The following is a 22,289-nucleotide window of genomic DNA, read 5'->3' as shown; positions in this document are numbered from 1 at the left end:
TTAATAGGATCAGAAGAACACCACTAATTTTCTTCAGGTAGCTTTAGGTGCACACTGTGCAGAGGACATAGTGCACTAACTGTAAATACTGTAGCTGCCTGCCTGTGGTATTAATATAGGATCAGAAGAACACCATCAATTTCATTCAGGTAGCTTTAGGTGCAAACTGTGCAGAGGACACAGTACACTAACTGTAAATACTGTAGCTGCCTGCCTGTGGTATTAATAGGAGCAGAATAATGGCAATTGTCTCCAGGTAGCTTTAGGTGCACACTGTGCAGAGGACACACTACACTAACTGTAAATACTGTAGCTGCCTGCCTGTGGTATTAATATAGGATCAGAAAAACACCATCAATTTCATTCAGGTAGCTTTAGGTGCAGACTGTGCAGAGGATGCACTACACTAACTAAATGCTGTATCTGCCTGCCTGTGGTATTAATAGGGTCAGAAGAACACCACTAATTTTCTTCAGGTAGCTTTAGGTGCACACCTTGCAGAGGACACAGTACACTAACGGTAAATACTGTAACTGCCTGCCTGTGGTATTAATAGGAGCAGAACAACAGCAATTGTCTCCAGGTAGCTTTAGCTGCACACCGTGCAGAGGATGCACTACACTAACTGTAAATACTGTAGCTGCCTGCCTGTGGTATTAATAGGATCAGAAGAACACCACTAATTTTCTTCAGGTAGCTTTAGGTGCACACTGTGCAGAGGACATAGTGCACTAACTGTAAATACTGTAGCTGCCTGCCTGTGGTATTAATATAGGATCAGAAGAACACCATCAATTTCATTCAGGTAGCTTTAGGTGCAAACTGTGCAGAGGACACAGTACACTAACTGTAAATACTGTAGCTGCCTGCCTGTGGTATTAATAGGAGCAGAATAATGGCAATTGTCTCCAGGTAGCTTTAGGTGCACACTGTGCAGAGGACACACTACACTAACTGTAAATACTGTAGCTGCCTGCCTGTGGTATTAATATAGGATCAGAAAAACACCATCAATTTCATTCAGGTAGCTTTAGGTGCAGACTGTGCAGAGGATGCACTACACTAACTAAATGCTGTATCTGCCTGCCTGTGGTATTAATAGGGTCAGAAGAACACCACTAATTTTCTTCAGGTAGCTTTAGGTGCACACCTTGCAGAGGACACAGTACACTAACGGTAAATACTGTAACTGCCTGCCTGTGGTATTAATAGGAGCAGAACAACAGCAATTGTCTCCAGGTAGCTTTAGCTGCACACCGTGCAGAGGATGCACTACACTAACTGTAAATACTGTAGCTGCCTGCCTGTGGTATTAGTAGGATCAGCAGAACACCACTAATTTTCTTCAGGTAGTTTTAGGTGCACACTGTGCAGAGAATGCACTACACTAACTTGTAAATACTGCAGCTGCCTGTGGTACTGTACTAACAGGATCAGAAGAACACCACTAATTTTGTTTAGGTAGCTTTACGTGCACACTGTTCAAAGGACACATTACACTAACTGTAAATACTGTAGCTAATAGGACTAATAGGATCAGAAGAACACCAGCAATTTTCTTCAGATAGCTGTAAATACTGTAAAAACACCTGCCTGGTATTAGGAAGAGAACAGGAAAGGATCTAGCTAAACTGAATACAGAGTTATATATCTATATAGATATATATATATATATCTATATAGATATATATATATATATATATATATATATAGATATATATATATATATATATACACATATACATACACACACATATGTATAAAACACCTAGGATGTATATATATATACACACAATACACTGTAAGTGCAGCTAACTGACTCGCCTGCCTACTCTATCTAACTTAAATCAAATGACACTGTCTCTCTGTCTATCTCTCTCTCAACGCCGGAACGCACTACACAGGGCCACCGTGCAGGCGGCCTTATATAGTGCGGGGCGTGTACTAAACCCCCTGAGCCATAATTGGCCAAAGCCACCATGGCTTTGGCCAATTATGGCTCTCTGCACAGATGGCACTGTGATTGGCCAAGCATGTGGGTCATAGTGCATGCTTGCCCAATCATCAGCCAGCAATGCACTGTGATGCCACAGTGAATTATGGGCCATGACGCGCCACTCAAAATTGGCGCGAACGGGCCATATCGTTCGTAATTCAGCGAATGACCGAACAGGCGATGTTCGAGTCGAACATGCGTTCGATTCGAACACGCAGCTCATTCCTAATGATGATCTATGGACTGTGATCCAGTGCTCTAGCCAGGACGTTCAGGCCTCAAAATGCAGTACTTGAATCAGAAAAGGGCTGGCAACTCGGATGCTCTTGAAAAAAAGTCCTTTATTGGGTTACATGGGTACACGGGTACAGGCTACACTGATGCGTTTTGGCTAAGAAGCCTTCATCAAAGCATACATGTTTGATTTAAAAACTGATATTTATACCAGAATAAGCACTCCAAATAGGGGGGTGCATCCTAATCAGAGCAATCAAAACAATTGGGGAAAAGAAAGAGAAGCACAGCAGACATATGAGAAACATATCATGAACAAATAAAGCATATTCAAAATGGTGAGATAAATGTATCAAACAATGCTTGAAAAATGCGATTATGTTTAAAAAAAGATTTATATCCATCCTATCGTTCAAACCATACGGTTTTCTATTATTGAGGGTATGTATATACCATACTTCACGCTTGAGCAAAATATGATGAGTGTCTCCTCCTCTTGGTTTTTTTTTTAACTTGTTCAGCACCAAAAAAGTGTCAATATTACCATGATGGAATTCCCGGAAATGTTTTGACACATTTGAAAATATTTTTAGCATTAGTATTTGTAGTGTCATTCACATGTTCTGAGATTCTAACTCTCAATGGGCGTATAGTGCACCCAACATATTGTAGACTGCTTGATGGTATATGTTTTCTTGGTAGAAAAAGAAAAACTGAGGTGCTTTTTTTATGTCTATGACACTGCCTACAGGTGTTATGGACACACATGTAGGAACCTACAGTGGAAATACACGTCTGCAATTTGTTTGAATTCTGGGAGCAAAACAAGCTGGGTGACAACATACTTTCCAGACCGAAGGCCCTTCTGCTGGAAAATTTACAACCGCCCTGGATAACAGAGTACAGATCCTTGTCAGTATACAAAATGGGGAGATGCGCTTTAAGAATCGCAACAATTTTGTTGTATTCTAAAGAGAACGTAGTGGAAAAATTAACTTTATTTCTATTGTAATCCCTACACTGTTTGTGTTTATTTGAAATGCTATATTTTGACTTCTAGCTATTGATCGTGTACTATAGCCCCTTTCTTTGAGTCGCTTTTGAATCGCTGTGCATTCTTGCAAGAAATCCTTATCTGTAGAGCAGTTTCTCCTGGCCCTGATGAATCCACCAGTAGGCAAAGACTTGATGGTGTGACTGGGGTGACAGCTATTGGCCAATAAAAGGGAATTTCCTGCACAGGGCTTTCTAAAAGTTCTGGAAGTCACTGTGTTGCTATCTGGGTGCCCAATCAAGGTCAAATCCAAATAGTCTTTTTGGGTCAGGTTGTGCACATGGGTGAACTCCAGGTTTAGGGAGTTGGTATTAATATATTTCATAAAGTCACCACTCGATCCATGCCATACTACAATCAGATCATCAATGAAACGACCATACCAGGTGATGTTGGTTTTGAATGTGTTAGCATGGGCAAATAAAGTGGATTCTTCCCACCAGCCCATGTAAAGATTCACCAAAGAGGGGGAAAATTTTGCCCCCATGGACGCACCTTGACCCTGAATGTAGTATCATTCATCAAATATAAAGAAATTGTGTCAGGAGAAACTCTACTGCTCTACAAATATACTCATGTACATTAGGACTGTAACCACTGTAGCATGAAAGATGATGTTTGATGGCTAACAGTGCTACAGAGTGGGGAATGCAGGAATAGAGAGATCTAACATCTATGGTGATCCTAATGCATTCTGTGGACCAAAAAATTTCCTACATGTGGGCTAACAAATGTCCTTTATGAACCCAGGTAGACGGACAACAAGCGGTTGAAGAAATTGATCAACTCATTCTCTTAATCTCTCCAATAGTGATCCTATTCCGGCAACTATGGGGCGACCTTTCACTGGATTATCTTGTTTGTGCACTTTGGCGAGATGGTGAAAAGCCGGAGTAATGGGAATGTGACCATGAGATAATCTACAGTTTTTTTTATCTAAAACACCCATCTCCTTGCCTTCATCCAATAAGTGTAACAATTTTTGTTGTATAGTTGCTCTGGGATCAGAACTGAGGGGGCGATATGTGATGTGATCTTCCAGCTGCCTGAGTGCTTCCTGTTTGTAACTAGCAGTATCTAGGATCACTACAGTACCCCCCCCTTATCTGCCTAGCGAATCAGATCTCATTTTCAAAGCTTTTAAGGCTGTGGTTTCTTGCTTGGTCAAATTAATTGCATTTCTATTATAGTCTTGTTGACACAATTCCTGCAATTTGATCAATTCTGATTCCACAATATTCTGAAACAAATCCACAATGTCATTCCAGTTTTGAAAAGGGTAAAAATATTTATCCCCCATGTTGATGTTTGATTCCTTTATACCAAAAGATCCCCCCCTCTGATTTTGCTTGCAGACTCTCCAATGCAGACCTTGCTACTAAATAATCAAATCTGAAGGAGGTGGTCTCATTTTGAACATTGTGACACACTGTGGATTCGCTATCAGAAGGTATATCCTTGAAATTTTTCCTGAACATTAGATTTCTTACAAAACGATTGATATCCAGTATGGTGGAAAAAAGACAAAAATGTGTACTAGGGACAAAAGGCAAGCCTTTAGACAAAACAGAAAGTTCATGCTTGGTTAATTCAATACCTGACAGGTTCAATACCTTGTTAGAAAAGTCTGTACTTAGTTCTGTGTCTTTTTGGCTTTCCTTGGATATCTTCTGTAGCCTGTGTTGTTTTTTATGATGACCCCCGCCTTGTCCTCTTTTTCCTCTTTGATCTGGTGGCTGTGTTGATGTTTGAGGATTTGTTGCAGGTTGCTGTAATGGCACCTCTCTGGTAAAAAACGAGCTGACTGAACCTCTTTAGGAGCCAGGAGACTGCTGTTCAATACCTTGTTAGAAAAGTCTGTACTTAGTTCTGTGTCTTTTTGGCTTTCCTTGGATATCTTCTGTAGCCTGTGTTGTTTGTATGATGACCCCCGCCTTGTCCTCTTTTTCCTCTTTGATCTGGTGGCTGTGTTGATGTTTGAGGATTTGTTGCAGGTTGCTGTAATGGCACCTCTCTGGTAAAAAACGAGCTGACTGAACCTTTTTAGGAGCCAGGAGACTGCTGTTCAGCTGTGTCAGAAAATTCTGACTGTGTGTCCTCTGGTGAGCTGAAATTAACCCTTCTGTCGCCTCCTGATCCCGGTCTCTTTTTTGCGCAAGCGTAAAGTATGGTGGATACATACCCTCAATACTAGAAAACCATATGGTTTGAACGATAGGATGGATATAAATCTTTTTTTAACATAATCGCATTTTTCAACATAGTCGCATTGTTTGATACATTTATCTCACCATTTTGAATATGCTTTATTTGTTCATGATATGTTTCTCATATGCCTGCTGTGCTCCTCTTTCTTTTCTCCATGTGTTTTCAATTGTTTTGATTGCTCTGATTAGGCTGCACCCCCCTATTTGGAGTGCTTACTCTGTTATTAATATCAGTTTTTAAATCAAACATGTATGCTTTGATGAAGGCTTTTTAGTCGAAGCGCGTCAGCTAGCCTGTACCCGTGTACCCATGTAACCCAATAAAGGACTTTTATTCAAGAGCATCCGAGCCACCAGCCCTTTTCTGATTCAAATGCTACTTATGTTCATGCACCCGATAAAGTTGGCCTTTGTCATCTGTTAACTACTAATGTCCTCTATTCATGGTACATTAGAAAGTCCTAATTCAGATCCATGGTACCTGTTGTTTGTATATCCTGAACCCATTTGTACTTACATTTTGTATTTGTTCTTTTTCATTTTTATTATTATTTCCTTTCTTTCTATTTTTGTTTTTTTGGATGTACAATTTGTGACATACCTGTTATATCTATAATGTGTTTTTCAAACTAATAAAAACTACAATTATAAAAAAAAAATAGAATAAATTTCCTTCCTGTAAATAAACAAATAGCATAGAACACATATACCCAACACTTTCCACAAATTACAAAACGTATGGCCATTTTGTTTAATGAGTGCACTCTTTTCTACCCATTTCTACCCATTTTAATTTAGCTCAAATTAATTATTAAAATAATTAATTATTGCCACATAGTTTTTTATTTAAGGACGTCCATCAAATGCTGTCAATAATTCACCATGGTTAAAATTTACGATAACTTTTATAGTATAGATAAAAAATATGTAGAGCTACCTCAGTCCCAACGTGAAAAAATTATACGTCCAAGGCCTAAATAAACACAAACAAGCAAGACTATGTACAACAATGTGTACATATAAAGTGCAAAGTGAAACACAAAAAAGTAATCCAATCTCACATAACAAGTGTGTGGAAAGGATCAAATATCACCTAATAATATAGTGAATAATCCAGCCTCACGTGACAAAGTAAATAAATAAAATTGAGAATAATGTCACATGATAATAGAAGTGTCCAATCAGTCAATATTGAACATCTAACATAAAATAAAGCATCAAAAGATTACTAATGGAAAATAATAACGATATAGTTCACAAGCATGCGATTCACAGATGCTATATAACAATGCGACTTCCCAAAAATTAACTAAGTGCAGTGTGCGTGATCAAAAAAATTGCTAAAAAAAAAAAAAACCCACAATATATTCACAGGTATGCGGTTCACAAATGCAATAATTAAATGCGACTTCCAAACAAAACTTTTTATGAAATTCTTGCAAAGTGTAGTGTGCACATAATCACAAGATAATGTATTCACAGGTATGCGGTTCACAAATGCGATAATTAGATGTGACTTAGAAGATATAACATTTCTTGCAAAGTGCAGTGTGCATGTAATCAAAGAATATTAAAATTATTAAATGGGCAAATAAATATCAGTGATAACATATAGTGAAGTAAATAAAATATCCAATCAACTGTGAGCTCACATCTCAAAGTGAAATGATATAGGAGTGAAAGTAATCAAGTGCAGTCCCCTCACATGTGAATGCGACTCCTAATACAGCTCCAAATGTGAAAAGACAGAAATCTTCTAGAGGTGAAAAAAGTGCTGGTGCAGTGGTAGCAAAAATTGTCTGTAAATAGTTCATCCAATCCTGTTCCAAAGTGCGTTGTGCGGTGACCGTTTCCCCCAGCCTCTCACCTGTAGTAGCGGCCCCCAAATGGGCCGAGTCACGCTTACACCCACAGGTGGGTAGGGATATCGACACTGGAACGGCTTTCAAAAATGGACTTCCAATCTTGATGCCAGCTCCCGTGGGAGTGGGATTGGTGCAGGATGGAATGATACTCGCCCTCACTTAATCAGTGTTCTCAGGTGAAAGTAAAAAAGAAAAAATGGGCTCCATAGTGTAGTATGTTAAAATTAAATTTTAATGTAGCGATACTGTCACTTACATAAAAATACACAGCAATCAGCAGCAAAGATAAAAGCTTCCGGGTTTGGCCGTACCCTAGGAAGCGACGGCGCCTGGCCCCTCCTTCCCTGAGGCGTTGCGTCACACCATGTGACTTTATCAAAGAGATCACATGTGTTTGGACTGCACTTGATTACTTTTACTCCTATATCATTTCACTTTGAGATGTGAGCTCACAGTTGATTGGATATTTTATTTACTTCACTATATGTTATCACTGATATTTATTTGCCCGTTTAAAAATTTTAATATTCTTTGATTACACGCACACTGCAAGAAATTTTATATCTTCTAAGTTGCATCTAATTATCGCATTTGTGAACCGCATACCTGTGAATACATTATCTTGTGATTATATACACACTACACTTTGCAAGAATTTCAAAAAAATTTTTTGTTTGGAAGTCGCATGTATTTATTGCATTTGTGAACCACATACCTGTGAATATATTGTGTTTTTTTTTTTTTTTTTTAGCAATTTTTTTGATCACGCACACTACACTTTGTTAATTTTTGGGAAGTTGCATTGTTATATCACATCTGTGAATCGCATGCTTGTGAACTATATCGTTATTATTTTCCATTAGTAATCTTTTGATGCTTTATTTTATGTTAGATGTTCAATATTGACTGATTGGACACTTCTATTATTATGTGACATTATTCTCAATTTATGGCTCTCTGTACAGACGGCACTGTGATTGGCCAAGCATGCGGGTCATAGTGCATGCTTGGCCAATCATCAGCCAGCAATGCACTGCGATGCCGCAGTGAATTATGAGCCGTGACGCGTCACTCAAAATTGGCGCGAACGGCCCATATCGTTCGTAATTCGGCGAACGACTGAACAGGCGACGTTCGAGTCGAACATGCTTTCGATTCGAACACGCAGCTCATCCCTAATGATGATCTATGAACTGTGATCCGGTGCTCTAGCCAGGACGTTCAGGCCACAAAATGCAGTACTTGAATCAGAAAAGGGCTGGCAACTCGGATGCTCTTGAAAAAAAGTCCTTTATTGGGTTATATGGGTACATGGGTACAGGCTAAGAAGCCTTCATCAAAGCATACATGTTTGATTTAAAAACTGATATTTATAACAGAGTAAGCACTCCAAATAGGGGGGTGCATCCTAATCAGAGCAATCAAAACAATCAAAAAACACATGGAGAAAAGAAAGAGAAGCACAGCAGGCATATGAGAAACATATCATGAACAAATAAAGCATATTCAAAATGGTGCGATAAATGTATCAAACAATGCAACTATGTTGAAAAATGCGATTATGTTTAAAAAAAGATTTATATCCATCCTATCATTCAAACCATACGGTTTTCTAGCATTGAGGGTATGTATCCACCATATTTCACACTTGAGCAAAATATGATGAGTGTCTCCTCCTCTTGGGGGTTTTTTAACTTGTTCAGCACCAAAAAAGGAAAAAGTGTCAAAATTACCATGATGGAATTCCCGGAAATGTTTTGACACATTTAAAAATATTTTTAGCATTAGTATTTGTAGTGTCATTCCCATGTTCTGAGATTCTAACTCTCAATGGGCGTATAGTGCACCCAACGTATTGTAGACTGCAGGCACTATACTGAATAACATATACCACCGATTTAGAGTTGCAGTTTATATATTGTTTGATGGTATATGTTTTCTTGGTAGAAAAAGAAAAAACTGAGGTGCTTTTTTTTATGTCTATGACACTGCCTACAGGTGTTATGGCCACACATGTAGGAACCTACAGTGGAAAGCCAGGTCTGCGATTTGTTTGAATTCTGGGAGCAAAACAAGCTGGGTGACAACATACTTTCCAGACCACAAAATGGGGAGATGCGCTTTAAGAATCGCAACAATTTTGTTGTATTCTAAAGAGAACGTAGTGACAAAAATTAACTTTATTTCTATTGTAATCCCTACACTGTTTGTGTTTATTTGTGCCACTATTCTGAATCATCTCCAACCGATCTCTATGAAATGCTATATTTTGACTTCTAGCTATTGATTGTATACTATAGCCCCTTTCTTTGATTCCCTTTTGAATCGCTGTGCATTCTTGCAAGAAATTCTTATCTGTAGAGCAGTTTCTCCTGGCCCTGATGAATTCACCAGTAGGCAAAGACTTGATGGTGTGACTGGGGTGACAGCTATTGGCCAATAAAAGGGAATTTCCTGCACAGGGCTTTCTAAAAGTTCTGGAAGTCACTGTGTTGCTATCTGGGTGCCCCATCAAGGTCAAATCCAAATAGTCTATTTGGGTCAGGTGGTGCACACGGGTGAACTCCAGGTTTAGGGAGTTGGTATTAATATATTTCATAAAGTCACCTATGTCACCACTCGATCCATGCCATACTACAATCAGATCATCAATGAAACGACCATACCAGGCGATGTTGGTTTTGAATGGGTTAGCAAAAAGACATACCTTGCCCAACAAACTTTCAGTTAGGGGTGAGCCGAACACCCCCCGCGGTTCGGTTCACAGCAGAACATTTGTGCCAACACCGTTAAAGTCTATTGTACATGAACGTGAAAAATCAAGTTTTCATTTTAAAGGCTTATATGCAGGTTATTGCCATAAAAAGTGTTTGGGGACCTGGGTCCTGCCCCAGGGACATGTATCAATGCAAAAAAGTTTTTAAAAATGGCCGTTTTTTCAGGAGCAGTGATTTTATTAATGCTTAAAGTGAAACACTAAAAATTAAATATTCCTTTAACCACTTGACCACTGGGCACTTAAACCCCCTTTCTAACCAGACCAATTTTCAGCTTTTGGTGCTCTCACACTTTGAATGACAATTACTCAGTCATACAACACTTTACCCATATGAAATTTTTGTCCTTTTTTTCACAGAAATAGAACTTTCTTTTGGTGGTATTTAATCACCGTTGGGTTTTTTATTTTATGCGCTATAAAAGAAAAAAGACTGAAAATTTGGTAAAAAAATGAATTTTTCTTTGTTTCTGTTATAAAATTTAGCAAATTAGTAATTTTTCTTCGTAAATTTGGGCCAAAATTTATACTGCTACATATCCTTGGTAAAAATAAGTACAACTTGGTGTAAATTATTTGGTCTTTGTGAATGTTAGAGAGTCCAAAAGCTATGGTGCCAATATCTGAAAATTGATCACACCTGAATTACTGACAACCTATCTATATTCTTGAGACCCTAACAAGCCAGAAAAGTACAAATGCCCCCCAAATTACCCCTTTTTGGAAAGAAGACATTCCAAGGTATTTAGAAAGATGCATGGTGAGTTTTTTTTTCCCACAATTCTTTGCAAAATCAAGATTTTTTTTCTTTTTTTTTTCACAAAATTGTCATATTAGAAGGTTATTTCTCACACACAGCATATGCATACAACAAATTACACCCCAAAACACATTCTGCTATTACTTCCGAGTATGGTGATACCACATGTGTGAGACTTTTACACAGCGTGGCCACATACAGAGGCCCAACATGCAGGGGAGCACCTCCAGGCGTTCTGGAGTGCCCAGGCCAATTCTGACATTTCTCTCCTACATGTAAAAATAATAATTTATTTGCTAGAAAATTACATAGAACCCCAAAACATTATAGATATTTTTTTTAGCAAAGACCCTCGAGAATACAATGACGGTTGTTGCAACTTTTTATCTCGCATGGTATTTGCGCAGCAATTTTTCAAACGCTTTTTTTGGGAAAAAAAATAGTTTTGTGCTTTAAAAAAAAACAAAACAGTAAAGTTAGCCCAATGTTTTTGCATAATGTGAAAGATGAAGTTACGGCGAGTAAATAGATACCTAACATGTCACCCTTCAAAATTGCACACTCTCGTGGAATGGCGCCAAACGTGGCTACTTAAAAATCTCCATAGGTGACGCTTTAAAAATTTTTACTGATTACATTTTTGAGTTACAGAGGAGATCTAGGGCCAAAATTATTGCTCTCGCTCCAACGTTCGCAGTGATACCTCACATGTGTGGTTTGAACACCGTTTTCATATGTGGGCGGGACTTACGTATGTGTTCGCTTCTGCATGCGAGCACATGGACATGGGTGCTTTCAAAATTTTTTTTTTTTTATTGTTTATTTTACTTTATTTATTTTAGTTTGACACTTTCCCCCCCCCAAAAAAAAATTTTTGATCACTTTTATTTCTATTACAAGGAATGTAAACATCCTTGTAATAGGAATATGGCATGACAGGTCCTCTTTACAGTGAGATATGGGGGTCAATAAGACCCCACATCTCACCTCTAGGCTGGGAAGCCTGAAATTTAAAAAAAAAAAAACGATCTTGGCTTTGATCGTAGCGGTGAGTCGGTAGAAGCGCCGGAGGGTGGCGGGAAGGGGGGGCGTCCCTTCTCGCCTCCCATAAGAACGATCAAGCAGTAGAACAGCCACTATGATCATTCTTATGGTGTAGGAAATCGCCGGCTGAAAAAGCTGATATCTGAATGATGCCTGTAGCTGCAGGCATCATTCAGATATCCCCGCTCAAAGTCAAGGACGTCATATGACTGTGGGCGGGAACTGGTTAAAAATTGCAGAGTATTGCGGAGTAGTGCAGGGTATATTGCTGGGTATATTGCAGAGTATTGCTGGACATATTGCAGAGTATTGCTGGGCATATTGCAGAGTAGTGTCGGGTATATTGCAGAGTAGTGCCGGGTATATTGCAGAGTAGTGCCGGGTATATTGCAGAGTAGTGCCGGGTATATTGCAGAGTAGTGCCGGGTATATTGCAGAGTAGTGCCGGGTATAATGCAGAGTATTGCGGGGTATTATGCAGAGTATTGCGGGGTATTATGCAGAGTATTGCAGGGAAATATGCAGAGTATTGCGGGGCATTATGCAGAGTATTGCGGGGTATTATGCAGAGTATTGCAGGGTATTATGCAGAGTATTGCAGGGTATTATGCAGTGTATTGCAGGGTATTATGCAGAGTATTGCGGGGTATTATGCAGAGTATTGCAGGGCAATATGCAGAGTATTGCGGGGCATTATGCAGAGTATTGCAGGGCATTATGCAGAGTATTGCTGGGCATATTGCAGGGATGGCTGAGCATGGAGGGATGGATGGATGTGACTAATTGTCACTGAGCACCGCTGTGGGCACTACACATGCAGCCCACAGCGGTGCTGCCATCCGATCCCTCCCCCTCTCCCCTCGCACTGTACCGATCGGACATGTGATCGCTCCGTCATTTGACGGAGCGATCATATGGTAAACAGCCGCGATCAGCGGCCGTTTACCATGATTCCGGTCATGGAAGTTCTCGGGCGCGCGCAGTATTCTGGGAGGACGTCCATGGACGTCCACCCAGAACTAGCCGACCGCGCTGCAGTCGTCTTTCGGCTATGGCCCGGTCGGCAAGTGGTTAAATATCATGCCTGGTGGGTCTCCTTAGTCTTCCTGTAAAGTAGCACATCTTTCCCATGTTCATAACAGTACTACAGCCGACTGCAGCATTTCCGTTTTGCGATGACAGCTGTTATATAGCTGAGGGTGGGGCCATACGGTGATGTAAGCAGGTGACCCCGCCCCCTTATGATGTCTTGTGATGTCTCATGATGTCAGAGGGGTTGGGTCACCCATTTACATTGCTAAAAAAATGAATAAAAACCAAGCGCTGATGTGGATAGATATGTGTGATATAAATAAATTGTGCTTAAAAATATATATATACCAATATAGTTAGTGCTATAAAAAAATCAGTAAATTAAAGCTGCTATCAATATAGGGTGATCAGATAACCAAACAAATAGTACTAAGTATAAAATTGATGCGCTTTAAATAAATAGTGCACAATATGCTGCTGCGACTAAGCTTAAATCCAGGAATAAAAAATGCATACATGTGAATAAAATAAATACATAATTATGGTGCTAATACATGTGTTAAAATTGCCAAAAAAAAAAAAAAATGCCAAAAAAAAAAAATCTTCAAATTGGTGATGTGACGGTTAGTATAAATAAAATAATAATGACACTCTGAGTACAATGTCCAGGCAGAGATAAATAGTGGGAGAAAGTAAAAATAATTAAACAGTTCCTTCCCTTAATCCAGATTGATTGACTCACTGGGTTAGATCGTTTGTATCAGGATATTTAGTTTTTCTTGCATCCCACTTCAACAATTATACTGCTGGTGATTCGGCTCTCAGGATAAAGGTTTTATGCAAAGCAAGCAAAGAAAAAATAGATCATTGTGCAGTGAACTTACTAGATAGTACATAAGCAAAACAGAGACAAGAGATACACTCACAAACTCCCGGTCTATTAGAAGCATTCAAATAAGCAGATTGCAGTCAGCCGCTGTGGACGAGGTTTCCCATAGAGAAACAGCTGCTGTTAACCTTCAGGTGTATTGCAGCACTGAACGTCCTAAGCTCCTCCCACGCATTACATCACTGACACGTGACTTTTTCAAGGATAAACCCAGGAAGCCACGGCCTCTGTATTTAAGTCCTATGGCATTGTGGTTACCATGGAGACAGCGCTGTGTTCATTGGATCATCATACTGCTTTCTGCTACTAATGACATGTAAATATTTTGGCTTAAGCCTTATTTAATTGTTTTACAAAAAAAAGGGGGACATATATTTATAAATACAGGTTTGCAAACAAATATAGAACACTTCCAGATAAAAAATAAGAACATAAAAATGGACCTAATTAGTGCAGTCACGAAACTCCCTCCATTGGTAAATAGTGTTACTACACATTCAATGTTAACACCTCAGATCGCATGTCATTACATACTGCGATAGATAGCAAAATCACTAAATATGTATGTGTACTTCCGCAAGTAAAATACCAATTGATCCATATTGTGTAGTTACTAGCAACATATTGAATAGGCCCGTATTACACTCACATCCACTAGTGAAAATTATATAAAAAAAAATATAAAAAAATTAAAATAAAAGATTAAGGTTACATTGTTGCGCCACTAGTTCGCCATTGCAACAATGTTTCAAAAAAAAAATTATATTGAAAAATTAAATTACCAAATAAATTGATACACATAATTGACTACATGCACAACCCAAATATTTGATACTATACACTCATTTACAGTAAAATCAAATATATGATCCCTATGATATTAAAAAATATAATAAAAATTAATTTTATTAAAATAAATACTAAAATATAGACTATCGTTATTATGATATTAAGTGTAAAGAGACAATAAATTTACGTACCAGTTAATACTAACGAAATAAAATATAAATTAAAATTTAAAAATTAAAAATGAATATATATGTAATAAATGTTTAAAAATTAATAAGGCATGTCTTGAGAGTATCACGGAGTATTAAAAATCTGATATGAAGCAATTAAGATCAAATTCTATGTTTAGGCCATTTGGCGCAAGAGTCCCCATCTGGAATATCCATTTAGACTCGCTTTTACTGAGTTCCCTTATCCTATTTGAGCCTCTCCAATGTGGCTTGTATTTCTGAATCGCCCAAAATTTCAACTGTTTGGGGTCACTATTGTGGTGCATAGCAAAATGTCTGGAGACATTATGCTTAGGGAAAGATTTTTTGATGTTCTGGATATGTTCCCTTATGCGTTTCCACATAGGCCTCTTGGTTCTACCAATATATTGTAGTGAGCATGAGCATTGCAAAACATATACTACTCCTTCCGTCCTGCACGATATAAAGTCCTTAATAGTATGTTCATTGCCAGTACTTGTTGCTGTGAATTTATTACACTTTTGCCCATTTTGTTGGGTATTGATGCAAGCGTAACATCTTTTACAGGGGAAGAACCCTTTCCCCTGGAAAAAGGATAATTCCGTCAATCTTTTGGGGGGTTCTGGGACGTTTTTGGCAATTAGATCCCTTAATGTGGGGACTCGCCTATAAATGAAGTGAGGCTTATCCGGTAGGATGTTGCAGAGAGTTTTATCTGATTTTAAAAGAGGCCAATGTTTTCTGATGATTCTTTCCATTTTCTTATGTTGAATGCTGTAGTTCATTATCAGTGGTATATCGTTATTATCTTTATTATCTTTGATTTTATCCTGGATCAGAACCTCCCTTGGGGTTTGATTAATCTCCTTGATTTTTTCTGCTATGAATTCCTTGTTATATCCTTTGTCTTCAAACTTTTGTCCCATCAATTGTGCCTGTTTCAGATATTCATTATTATCTGAGCAATTTCTTCTTAGCCGTATGAATTGCCCCTTGGGAATATTGATAAGCCATGGTTCATGGTGACAACTGTTCACTGGTATGTAGCTATTTCTTTCCACTGTTTTAAAATAGGTTCTAGTACTAATGGAATTGTTTACTAGCTGTATTTCTAAATCTAAGAAGTGTACTATTTTTTCACTTATTTCGTATTCAAGCTTGATGTTCTTTTGGTTGATATTTAATTGGTTAAAAAACTGTATTAAGCTAGCTTCGTCACCTTTCCATATTACTATACAGTCATCAATGAACCTTTTGTAAAGCACAATATTGTCTGGGGTATTTGAGAAGATTGCCTCATCCTCCCACTTGGCCATAAAAACATTGGCCACACTTGGAGCATACTTAGCTCCCATTCCAATCCCAGTTAATTGTCTGTAGTAGTTGTCCTTATACCAAAAGTAATTGTGCTGTATTCCAAACGCCAGGCTTCTTAAAATAAATCTTTTTTGTTTGGATATGAGATGGCTGAATTTGTCCATAGCCCATTTGGATGCTTCTATTGCATCACTATGATCGATAACTGTATATAGCGAAGCTACATCCGCAGTTGCAATGATATATTTTTGATCTCGTTTTAAGTCAAGGGAATCCAGTATTTGTATCAAGTGTTTTGTATCTCTCAGAAATGCTCTAGTTTGAGATACTAACGGCTGTAAAAATTTAATCGACATATTCACCTATCCTGGCATTAATAGATTGAATACCATTTATGATAGGTCTGCCCGGCGGTTGTTCTGAATTCTTGTGTATTTTCGGCACGGTGTAGATGATGGGTACTCTACATGTGTCAGGCAATAAATATTTGGACTCTTTTTTGTTTAAAATATTTTTACTTACTCCTTTCCGGATTACATTTGATAATTCCCGTTTGTACTCTCTTGTTGGGTTGCCATTGAGTTTAATATAAGTATTAGTATCGCTTAGTTGTCCTAGTAACTCATTATTGTAATATTCTTTAGATAGTACCACAATTGCTCCACCTTTGTCCGCAGGTCTCACTACAATTACTTTATTTTGTTCTAACCGTTTAATACCTATTTGTATATTGTTGGGTTCAGATATTTTCTTGTATTTTAATTGTTCAAGATCTTGTATTACCATTCTATTGAAGACTTGAATATGCTCATTGTTCAGTACCGGTGGATTAAACAATGATCTGTTTCTGAGGCTACTGTGAATAATGCCTCTTGATGCTTCTGTTTCCAAATTCTGTATACTGGGAGGCTTAGATAGCATGTATTTTTTAATGTTCAGTTTCCTGGTGTACTTTTGTATGTCAATATACGTTTGGAATTTATCAAGATTTCTTGTAGGGGCATATTTTAAGCCTTTGTCTAATGTCGCAAGTTCAGCTCTCGTTAGTTCTGTTCCGCTGAGGTTATATATGCCTTCTCCTAATACTCTCTTTTTCTTTTGGACTTTCCGTCCTGCTCTGCATCCCCTTTTCTGTTTGGGCTTTTTTCCTTGTTGTGGTGTTCTTGTTTGTGGGGGTCTTCGTTCCGGCGATATTCTAAAAAAGACCTTGATTGCTCCTCATCATTATATTCCCTTAATGGTTCATACCTGTTGTTAGTTTGAATGGGACTTCTTGTCGGTTCATGCCTAGATTGTTCAATTCCTCCTCCTTCATTCCTGTTCCGGTTGGATTGATATTCCCGATATTCTTCTCCATTCGTATATTGTTGGTATTCTCTTTGTTCATTTCTCTCAGGGTTTTGGTGATAATCTCTTGATTCATTTCTGTGTGCATATTGGTAGTACTCCCTTGGTTCAGTCCTATAGTTATTAGTTTGGTAATCTCTTGGTTGTTGATAATAGTGTGCTTGGTCCACATAGCCATTATTCCTTCTATTGTCTTCCTGATAATATTGTGGAGCATTCATGCGATTATTCGGTGATTGATAAGGTTTTAAGTAATTACGTGGTGACTGATATGGTTTGTTGTTTCTTTTATTGCCATTATTTTTCCAATAAGGTCTTCTGGGGGACTTATTTTTTGTTCTATTTTTCCACCAAGGTTTAGGAGTTCTGGGGCCATCATCATCCCTATATGTTCTACTTTGTTCTATTTCAGGTTGTCTTTCATATTTCAGACCATCAGGTGTTCGCGGTCTTCTTTCTGGTGTTCTGTAGTTAGATTCTCTTCTTGGAGTGATTATTCTTACCTCCCTCTCAGGGGATGAAGCAATGGATTCAGTTTTACCTTGTTTAAGGTTAACCTGCCAATTAAAAACCTGTTCCAAATGATAATCATTGGTATCTCTGAGGTACTTTCTTTTCTTCCTTTGCTTAATTTCTATATCTTTCTGTTCTAAAACTTTATTTAGTTGCTTAGTTAAAGTTGTAAATGGAGCTGTATCTTTAAATGGTTCCAATGTGCTTTTGCACTCTGTGATATGTTGGTTAATTATCTGTAATTTTCTCTGTTTCCTTTTTAGGGCAAAGTGAACTAGATCCATTCCTTTGTCATTAAAAAATTTGTACCATTCATTTACTCCTTCTTGATCCACTAGACCATCACAGATGGGAACCTCCCATCTTAATCTCCTGGGCACCATTTTGTCTTTAATGTACTGTTCATGGGTAGCAATATCCCACCATAGGTTCACCTTTTTCTCCATCAGGTGGCCAAATTTTCTGAAATTCGTATCTAAATCTCCTTTTTCAGTGCTAGGTGCAGTTGAGAAAACATTATCTAAATTTACTGTGCGTTTTTCTACGAAATCAAAAATATCCATATCTGCGACTGTAGGTGTGTTCTGAAGTAATAAGTGCTAAAAAAATGAATAAAAACCAAGCGCTGATGTGGATAGATATGTGTGATATAAATAAATTGTGCTTAAAAATATATATATACCAATATAGTTAGTGCTATAAAAAAATCAGTAAATTAAAGCTGCTATCAATATAGGGTGATCAGATAACCAAACAAATAGTACTAAGTATAAAATTGATGCGCTTTAAATAAATAGTGCACAATATGCTGCTGCGACTAAGCTTAAATACAGGAATAAAAAATGCATACATGTGAATAAAATAAATACATAATTATGGTGCTAATACATGTGTTAAAATTGCCAAAAAAAAAAAAAAAAATTGCCAAAAAAAAAAAAAAAAAATGCCAAAAAAAAAAATCTTCAAATTGGTGATGTGACGGTTAGTATAAATAAAATAATAATGACACTCTGAGTACAATGTCCAGGCAGAGATAAATAGTGGGAGAAAGTAAAAATAATTAAACAGTTCCTTCCCTTAATCCAGATTGATTGACTCACTGGGTTAGATCGTTTGTATCAGGATATTTAGTTTTTCTTGCATCCCACTTCAACAATTATACTGCTGGTGATTCGGCTCTCAGGATAAAGGTTTTATGCAAAGCAAGCAAAGAAAAAATAGATCATTGTGCAGTGAACTTACTAGATAGTACATAAGCAAAACAGAGACAAGAGATACACTCACACACTCCCGGTCTATTAGAAGCATTCAAATAAGCAGATTGCAGTCAGCCGCTGTGGACGAGGTTTCCCATAGAGAAACAGCTGCTGTTAACCTTCAGGTGTATTGCAGCACTGAACGTCCTAAGCTCCTCCCACGCGTTACATCACTGACACGTGACTTTTTCAAGGATAAACCCAGGAAGCCACGGCCTCTGCATTTAAGTCCTATGGCATTGTGGTTACCATGGAGACAGCGCTGTGTTCATTGGATCATCACACTGCTTTCTGCTACTAATGACATGTAAATATTTTGGCTTAAGCCTTATTTAATTGTTTTACAAAAAAAAGGGGGACATATATTTATAAATACAGGTTTGCAAACAAATATAGAACACTTCCAGATAAAAAATAAGAACATAAAAATGGACCTAATTAGTGCAGTCACGAAACTCCCTCCATTGGTAAATAGTGTTACTACACATTCAATGTTAACACCTCAGATCGCATGTCATTACATACTGCGATAGATAGCAAAATCACTAAATATGTATGTGTACTTCCGCAAGTAAAATACCAATTGATCCATATTGTGTAGTTACTAGCAACATATTGAATAGGCCCGTATTACACTCACATCCACTAGTGAAAATTATATAAAAAAATATAAAAAAATTAAAATAAAAGATTAAGGTTACATTGTTGCGCCACTAGTTCGCCATTGCAACAATGTTTCAAAAAAAAAAAAAATTATATTGCCAAAAACGTCCCAGAACCCCCCAAAAGATTGACGGAATTATTCTTTTTCCAGGGGAAAGGGTTCTTCCCCTGTAAAAGATGTTACGCTTGCATCAATACCCAACAAAATGGGCAAAAGTGTAATAAATTCACAGCAACAAGTACTGGCAATGAACATACTATTAAGGACTTTATATCGTGCAGGACGGAAGGAGTAGTATATGTTTTGCAATGCTCATGCTCACTACAATATATTGGTAGAACCAAGAGGCCTATGTGGAAACGCATAAGGGAACATATCCAGAACATCAAAAAATCTTTCCCTAAGCATAATGTCTCCAGACATTTTGCTATGCACCACAATAGTGACCCCAAACAGTTGAAATTTTGGGCGATTCAGAAATACAAGCCACATTGCAGAGGCTCAAATAAGATAAGGGAACTCAGTAAAAGCGAGTCTAAATGGATATTCCAGATGGGGACTCTTGCGCCAAATGGCCTAAACATAGAATTTGATCTTAATTGCTTCATATCAGATTTTTAATACTCCGTGATACTCTCAAGATATGCCTTATTAATTTTTAAACATTTATTACATATATATTAATTTTTAATTTTTAAATTTAAATTTATATTTTATTTCGTTGGTATTAACTGGTACGTAAATTTATTGTCTCTTTACACTTAATATCATAATAACGATAGTCTATATTTTAGTATTTATCTTAATAAAATTAATATTTATTATATTTTTTAATATCATAGGGATCATATATTTGATTTTAATGTAAATGAGTGTATAGTATCAAATATTTGGGTTGTGCATGTAGTCAATTATGTGTATCAATTTATTTGGTATTTTAATTTAATTTTTCAATATAATTTTTTTTTTGAAACATTGTTGCAATGGCGAACTAGTGGCGCAACAATGTAACCTTAATCTTTTATTTTCATTTTTTTATATTTTTTTATATAATTTTCACTAGTGGATGTGAGTGTAATACGGGCCTATTCAATATGTTGCTAGTAACTACACAATATGGATCAATTGGTATTTTACTTGCGGAAGTACACATACATATTTAGTGAATTTGCTATCTATCGCAGTATGTAATGACATGTGATCTGAGGTGTTAACATTGAATGTGTAGTAACACTATTTACCAATGGAGGGAGTTTCGTGACTGCACTAATTAGGTCCATTTTTATGTTCTTATTTTTTATCTGGAAGTGTTCTATATTTGTTTGCAAACCTGTATTTATAAATATATGTCCCCCTTTTTTTTGTAAAACAATTAAATAAGGCTTAAGCCAAAATATTTACATGTCATTAGTAGCAGAAAGCAGTATGATGATCCAATGAACACAGCGCTGTCTCCATGGTAACCACAATGCCATAGGACTTAAATACAGAGGCCGTGGCTTCCTGGGTTTATCCTTGAAAAAGTCACGTGTCAGTGATGTAACGCGTGGGAGGAGCTTAGGACGTTCAGTGCTGCAATACACCTGAAGGTTAACAGCAGCTGTTTCTCTATGGGAAACCTCGTCCACAGCGGCTGACTGCAATCTGCTTATTTGAATGCTTCTAATAGACCGGGAGTTTGTGAGTGTATCTCTTGTCTCTGTTTTGCTTATGTACTATCTAGTAAGTTCACTGCACAATGATCTATTTTTTCTTTGCTTGCTTTGCATAAAACCTTTATCCTGAGAGCTGAATCACCAGCAGTATAATTGTTGAAGTGGGATGCAAGAAAAACTAAATATCCTGATACAAACGATCTAACCCAGTGAGTCAATCAATCTGGATTAAGGGAAGGAACTGTTTAATTATTTTTACTTTCTCCCACTATTTATCTCTGCCTGGACATTGTACTCAGAGTGTCATTATTATTTTATTTATACTAACCGTCACATCACCAATTTGAAGATTTTTTTTTTGGCATTTTTTTTTTTTTTTGGCAATTTTTTTTTTTTTTTTTTTGGCAATTTTAACACACGTATTAGCACCATAATTATGTATTTATTTTATTCACATGTATGCATTTTTTATTCCTGGATTTAAGCTTAGTCGCAGCAGCATATTGTGCACTATTTATTTAAAGCGCATCAATTTTATACTTAGCACCCATTTACATTACCGGGTGGCCCCGCCCTTGGCTATATAACAGCTGTCATCGTGAAAAGGCTGCAGTCGGTGGGGCGCCTCCCGTGGAGGAGGAGTTTTTCTGCTTTGTTTTTTTGTTTGTTTTCGTGGCCGGCAGACGCTGTGATGGAAGAT

This window comes from Aquarana catesbeiana, linkage group LG02, assembly GCF_042186555.1.
Source record: "Aquarana catesbeiana isolate 2022-GZ linkage group LG02, ASM4218655v1, whole genome shotgun sequence".
NCBI classification, from domain to species: Eukaryota; Metazoa; Chordata; class Amphibia; order Anura; family Ranidae; genus Aquarana; species Aquarana catesbeiana.
Note: the sequence above shows the minus strand (reverse complement) of the source record.